Raw genomic sequence first — 7,672 nt, 5'->3', positions numbered from 1 at the left:
AACATGCAGTTTTGCAAGTCTGCCCTCTACCCACCCCCCTTTACTATGTTAATTTTCTTTATCAAGCGTTTACAGTGTTTCACAACAGCCCTGCATTTACCCTGCACTACAAAGACCAAGCATGGGGAAGATGAGGGGTGGAGAGAGAAAAGTAAATTATAGTTCCCTGAAGCAGTCTGTGCTAGCAGTGTTCTCGCAGCACACTTCAGCCTCATATTAGTATGAATAAAAAGACCCAGCCCCTTCATGATAAGGTAGAAGAAGGCTTTTCAATTTTCATCAGCAAACAGAGGCTCATTTTCAGCTTGCTTGCTTTACTGTGATCTTGGTTTTTTTGTTATCTCACTGTTTAAGCAGAATACATATTATTATTCTTTGTTATTAATTATTTGCATCAAGGAGGCCCCAGCTGAGAGGACAGCCACTTTGTGTTAGGCATACCTACATAAACACACATACATTGACACACAAGGCATAGAAGAAAGAAAATGTTATTATTCCCATTTCAAAAACTGGGTAAGTGACCAGCTCACGGTGACTCGGAAAATACAACGTTAGGCAGTAACTAATCCCCTAGAAAGTGCTTTAGTCCCTGCCTGTGTTTTAATGATATCCTCTCAGCAAATTATTTATGCTTCCTTGTAAACTTTACATTAGACAATACTTGTGACTACAAACATTAAAAGCTGGGCTGTGTTTTGACTAAAGACTAGATCCACAACATAATCCATGTCCCACAATACTTATGTGCTCCAGTGCCTAACTTTCTGATGCCAGTCCAGCAAGAGGAAGCTACAACTCTGACTCAAGTGCTTAAGTTTCCTATACAATATAAAGAGAGAATCAGGGTGCCTCACAATGCAATTTGGAAGCCAGAATAAAAATTGAACCCAAGTCTACCACATTCTGAATTCCCACCCTGTGCTACTCACTAAAGGATGTGCAAGTGCTAGCTCCTTCTCCAGGCATGTTTTGAAAGAAGGTAGCAGCTGCCACATTCTGTTCAGAGCCTCAGCTACCACACATGCCCAGAGTATGAAGCCCATCAGGTGGCATAAACAGAAGAACGGCTACTTTTTCCAGCTGGGATTTGGGCATAATCCAGACACTGAGATGTTCAGTACTATCAAGACAAAGCCAGTTCTGGCAGTGTACAGAAATAAAATTGTAGGCATGTGGAAAACATTGAGCTTGGAAATTTGGGTATTTAGGGAAGTTAGGTGCCTCCAAAATTAGGTGACAGCTGAGCAAGAATTTCAGTCTTGGTTTTGGTCCTCGGTACCCAAAGTGGGATAAAGGCAGGAGTTATACACACAAGTTCTTATCTGAATCTAGCCCCCCCACAAATTTTTAGCTGCCAAGATAAAGCTAAAGGTGTGTTATGTTTTAAACAGCATTAACAACACTATCTTGGCAACTGGGGGTTACAAGAATGCAGTAGTAATCCAGCCATATTTCGTTCTCCAGAAGTGACTTCTAAAAGCTTGCTGCAGAAGCCAGCTGCACCCAGCTGTTGTGTTCCATGGAAGCCCATGTTACATAATACTAGCCAGTGAGAATCTGGGCCCTGTATGAAGTGGATCTCTGTCAGACTTTATAGCAATAAACAATTATAGAAGAAAATAAAAACTATGATGAGTACCATAAGATAAACCAGCAAGCTTTATGTTACTCTATACAATGAAGGCATTTCCAGCTGGCTCATTGAACCAAAATTGATTTTGCTTTGTACTTCCAGATTTAGCCTGAATTAGAATCTGATTGTGTAAATTTTAATTGGCTTCCTCACTCAGGGTCTACTTTGGCATGCCTCCACCTAAGCTGTCAGCCTCAGAAACACTAAATAGACTGGTTTCTGGCATCCCTGTCACCAACCTGATAAGTGCTTTGATTTCAGGGTGATATATTTTTTGTAGGACCATACAAGCAGGTTGTTTGGAGAACTGTACATAAGTGGATGGCATTGTGTGAAAGATATTGTTAAAATCAATTTGAACTGTATTTTTAAACAATCAAATGTTCCAACTTGTGGAAAAAAAGGTAATGTACACTCCTTCCCCCACAGCCTCCTACATACATGAAAACTAAAGTTGATACTAGCATCTCTGCTTATATTTTACTACTTCAAGACCAATGAAGCATAGTTCTTTTTCCATCTGCTGTCAATCAAATAATATTCCACTTCTATAAAATGAATTGCCTTTTGCTCTTAGGGCTCCAAGTGAGTTGGGAGTCATAAATACATCAACACATTGCCCTGTATTTCTTAGAACACAATTTTATTACAAAGACATTGAACTCAACCATTGATCTTTCACCCTGGTCTTGATATTCCAGGGCATTTCAGTGTATCTGGTTGAGTTACACTGGTTCAATAGAAAACACATTTTTTTCAAGTGAAACTTTTCAGTGTCCAGTTTCCATTTTCTTTAGAACGAAGGAACAAACCCCACATATTCCTTATTTGGGATTCAGAACTGCTCCCACAGTGACTCCTGGGAGTTATAACTCAGTTCTCTTATGGTTCCACACTATGAAATGGGCTCAAGAGCTGGCCTACATCTTCCATCATGCACAGTTTCCACCCCCAAGATGGAAGACTGTAGGACCCCATAGAATAAAAAGTCCATCTAAGTAGGGCATCCTATGTAGGAAAATGAAACTTTAGGTACCACCTTGGCTATTCCAAATCTAACTATTCTAAGGTTTGATTTTAAACTTAATAGTCAATATTTTCATCAGGGGAAAACATTCTAATCATCTGTATGATGTAGGGTTTTCATAGTCCAAGACAATCTTACAACTTACAGGACAGAAAGCATTGCACATGGTCCTTGACTTAAGTGATGCTGAAGCAGCATCTACAGTCTCTGGAAATTGTATGTAGTGTTTGTCATATAAAAGATCATCACAGTGGCTGGGGCCTTTGAAGTGGAAGATCGTCAAATATTTATTAGCTCTTATTTTCTTAAGATAAAGATTTCTCCCCCTCCTCTAAACATAGTTCTGGGATCCAGATCAATGCATACTGTATGCACCCATAAGCTCTTCCCTAATCATTACAAACTCTGAGCTTGTGACAGTCTGAAAAGGGTGGGATGAGGAAAGTAAAAAAAAACATATCAAGATTACTTTGTTCTGGAATGGCTTTTGTACCAACTGAAACTGAAATACTAGTTACATTTTAATAAAGAATTAATGAGTCAGAGATGGATGGAGCCATGCTCCTGAATTTTCACTTGGCATGTAAAATTAGTTTCAAGTGCATTCCTTTTATTAACTTTATCAGGCCAAAAATGATTGGGCAAGTTATAAATTATGAATTGTGTAAATCAATCTGGAAACACACAGGCTCTTTCATCCTTTCTGTCATTAATTGCATGTAACATTATTTTTCCCTAAAAGTCTTTTTTGAGAGACCTACTGGTATGATTGAGATAGCATAATAGCTTTGAGAAGTAAAGTTTACATTCTTTACAATACTGGAGTTCAGAAACAATGGTAGAAGTCTTCAGTTAAACATCACTGCTGGGGCTCTGTATTACCCATACTCATGCAGACAGAAAATACCATCCTCAGAATGAGGCGAAGTAATGTGTGTGTTAGTCAGGAAAGTGGCTAAGCTTTGTCAGCATCAAGAACAACTTTTCCATTACAAATTGATTCAATGTTCTCTCCACTAAAAATCCATAAGACTGAGCCTGGAGAATATTTCCTTAGCCTCTATCTTTTGAAAACTTAAAATGCATTCATATTACACTAATTATCTTCCAAACAACTTCCAGAGACATTTTGTGTCTTATCCTTGTTAGATAATTAACAAGCACTGAAATCTGCCCAGGATCCCTGTTTCTTGTCAGCTACTGGGTTGGCACATACTTTTGAAAATGTTATGGTTGGTGATGTACTTACCTCCTACTGGGGGCATGTTCACATGAAATTAAGGTGAAACATTAAAGTCTAGAGCTATTTGAGCCAGGCATACACATGTGCCCGGGACAGCAGCAATACAAGCTGGGGCAGAGCAAGCTGGGCTGACAGGGTGTACATTGGGGTTACAGGTGGTGGCATCAAGTGGCTGGGGGGGAATGGGCAGGGGTGGCTGGGGCACAGGGAGCCATGTAACCTGGCAGCAGGCAGAAATCTGGCCCCTATCGAATCATCATTTTCATGTGTGTTTCAGTGCAGTAAATGACCCCATCATAAGATAGTAGTGTTTTAGTTTACTGTGTGCTGTCAATTAGTTTACTGTGTTCTAATATAGGTTTACATGTGGACCATGATGCTTTACTGTGGAGCTAATTAGTTTACTTCACAGTAAAGCACATGTGTAGATGTACTCACTAGGGACTCCTATAGACATGCGGGGAGCCTGCTCCGACACACTGGATTTCCAGTGCATTGGAGCAGACTCAATTAATCCAGTCTGCTGGAGCACAGAAATCGATGCACTCCAGCAGCCTTCCACATCATGTTTATCAGCATCCTTGCATGTCCCCACACTGAAAAAATGGCAGTGGAGCTCTTTGAAATAAAACACATTAAATGAGCTTTAGTTCAAAGTGCTCCACCACCATTTTTTCAGCATGGGGTTCCATGGGGATGCTGATTCACGTGACGCATGGGGACTTTTAATTAGTGCAGCTCACTCATTAAAATCGCCCGGCGCGGTATCCAAAAACACATGTAAAAATGCCACTAGATGCTTGATGTGCTGAGGGAAACATTTTTATACTGCACGTTCTGATCACAACAAATTAGAGGACCATGTAAGTGGAGTCAACTTGCTACCTACCCTCTTGAAATTACCAGGTAAGGAAAGGCCAATGGAAAATACAGGGCTAAAGGATTTTGGTGTTCTGGGAAACAGTCTCAGCCAATATATATGTGAAACTATACAAACGTTACTTTTGTGTGATCTTGTCAGAAATTTGGAAAGACCCTGTTTATACTCATATTCTAGTGGGAAAAAAATGAGATGGACAGTAAAGAGGAGTAATGAGTACTTGTTCTTCATGTGGAAAATAAACTATTATTTTCTTCAAGTTTATTCTTAACCCACACCAAACAACAGCTCTTATTCCAGTTCTGGACTACAGATACCCACTTGGAGGGAGTGAAATCTCACATTTTTTTCCTTGTGTGGTGTGAGGGAGACAGGGACACATGCAGTCATAGTGCAGATTATAATCTCTTTCTTCCCAGCAAGCGCCCAACCTTTATTACAGTCCTTCTAGTACTGCCTCTTTAGTGGGTGTGAAGGACCAGAGGGCTGTGATCACTCCACACCTTGTTTAAAAGCAACAAGCTTAGCTACACATTTTTATGCAACATCATAAAATTAGAGCTTTGACAACAAATTAGAGTTCTGCCACCCTAATTTTGGAGGTAGCTGAAGGACCTGAAAACCCCAAGTACTGCTATGCTTCTGTCCCCTGGATCTTTCATGACCACATGAGGTCAATACATCTCTTCAAGAAGACAGCAGTACAGTTTGGATGTGAAGGCTTTGTGAACACAAGTTACAAACCTTTGCTCCTTGCAGCTCGGAAAACTAGAATTGAACATTTGCTCTTGCCTAAGGGGTAAGTAGCTGTATTTTCTCTGGATAATGTGAAAAATATTTTCTTCACACTATAGAATGTTCTCTTTGAGTGGATACACTATTGCTATATTGATCAGGATAAAAAGCAAGATAGGATTGTTAAGAAAACATTAACAGAAATGAATGCTATGGAAAAAATAAAAATACAAAAAAATATACCTGGGAAAGTAGTTTTGTATTTCTTACTTTCAGAACTAAATTAATGATTTTTTAACATAAAATCTTTTCTTTACACAAAAGATTCACAAAGCACTTTGTGAGAAGTAGCTTAGGGACCATTTATAGCACTATGAAACAACAATTCTTAGTCAGGAAAATGAAAACTGACATATGGAAATATAAAAGAAAAATCAACTGAATTTTAAAAGTAGTAAATACGCAAATGTGTACATACTTTAGGGACAAATTAATTTAATAATTAATTATCCAGACATATTGGCAAGTTCAATATGAGGCCATAGTTTTCATGTTATGTTTCTTTGGCTCATTTGCAGCTAGAAGAAGGACATTCTGATAGCATTTATTTCCTGCTATTGAGGTATTTCTCAAATGCACATATCCAAAAGGTATGTGTCTGTTCTCTACAATCTTCCAGACTAATTATTGGATAACATTTTCAAAACTGCATGAACGATTTGAGAGTCCAAATCCTATTTTCAGAATCCTACACTAGAACTGTTTTACCAGTATAGCTATGCCAGTTGGCAGTGTAAATGTTTATCAATCACTCTTCAGGTATTTGAAGACTGTTATAAAATCCCGTCTAAGCCTTCTTTTTTCTGGACTAAAGAAGCTTCTTCTGCCAGTGTTTCATCTTAAGTCTTGCTTCCCAAACTTCTAATAATTTTTGTCACTCTCTGCTGGACTCTTTCCAACATGTCCACATCTTTTTTGAAGTAGAGGGACACAAACTGGATGCAGTCCTCCAGGTGAGGTCGCACCAGTGTTGAATAGAGTGGAAGAATCACATACTTTTACTTGTAATTGACACTCCTATTAATACAACACAGTCTACTGTTGGCCTTTTTTGCAACGAGAGCATCCTGTTGGCTTATATTCAGCTGATGGTCCACTGTGACATCGGACCCATGGGTTGTAGGTTGCCAACCCCTTCTCTAAGAGTGTCTGCAATTCCATCCAAGTTGCTACTATTTGCAAATGTATGAAATGTGAACTCAATCCTCCAAATCATTAATGAAGATATGAAACAACACCAGACTTAGGACCAACCCCTTTGGGACCCAGCTTGAGATCTCATCTCAAATGGACACTGAGCTATTGATGACTACTTGTTGATCAAGTTGATCCAACCAGTCATGTAGCCACTTTACACTACCTTCATTTAATCTGTATTTCCTTAACTACTTATTAAGAATGTCACTTGTGCTGACATAAGCTCTGAAATGAGTGACTTTATGCCAACAATTTATTTTGCTTTCCAAACTGAAATATGTTACATCTGTGTAAGAATTTTTAGCAGTATTATGAGAGAGTTTACTCCTTTAATAGTATAATTAAGGCCAATTTTTTTTCCAATATAAACAAGAGGTAGTACACTTTTGGAAAGAATAATGCATGCTTCAGAATTTTTTCCCAAAAACTAACTGGTCCTTATTATTTAATGGCATGGTGGTTTTGCTTATCTAGTAGTATTTTTTGTATGGCTAGACGGATTGTACTTAAGCGTTGGCTTCAACTGACACAAGCATTTGTGTCAAGAGGACAGAGAGTAGAGGTGTAACAGGACAGCTAGGTGCCCAAGGCAGTGGCGATACATGGGAACAGCAGTAACTTCCAACTGCTGATGCCACCACCACAGATATATGGATGCTGCAGCAGCAGATATTATTTTTCTGACCCCACTTCACTTCCTCACCTTAAGCTAGTGCCTAGGGCTGCTGTCCCAGTTGCCCTGCCTTAGTTATGCTACTGTCACCTAACCAGAGTGTAGAACATCTTCGTCAATAAAATATTTTCAATCAAGTCTGAATTTCCACGAACTGGAAATCACATGATAGTTTTTGGTACTATAATTCATATGAAAAATAAAGATACTGCCATCTTTCC

General features: G+C 39.0%; 1 protein-coding gene across 34 annotated transcripts in view; it reads right to left on the bottom strand.

The window, feature by feature from the left end:
- Positions 1-7,672, bottom strand: part of TRDN (triadin) — a 366,530-nt gene that overhangs the window by 291,415 nt on the left and 67,443 nt on the right. The gene's annotated exons all lie outside the window — the stretch shown is intronic.

This window comes from Alligator sinensis, unplaced genomic scaffold (genome assembly GCF_000455745.1).
Source record: "Alligator sinensis unplaced genomic scaffold, ASM45574v1 scaffold562_1, whole genome shotgun sequence".
In the NCBI taxonomy this organism is placed as follows: Eukaryota; Metazoa; Chordata; order Crocodylia; family Alligatoridae; genus Alligator; species Alligator sinensis.
The sequence above is the reverse complement of the archived record's forward strand: the minus strand, read 5'-3'. Positions and strand labels throughout refer to the sequence as shown.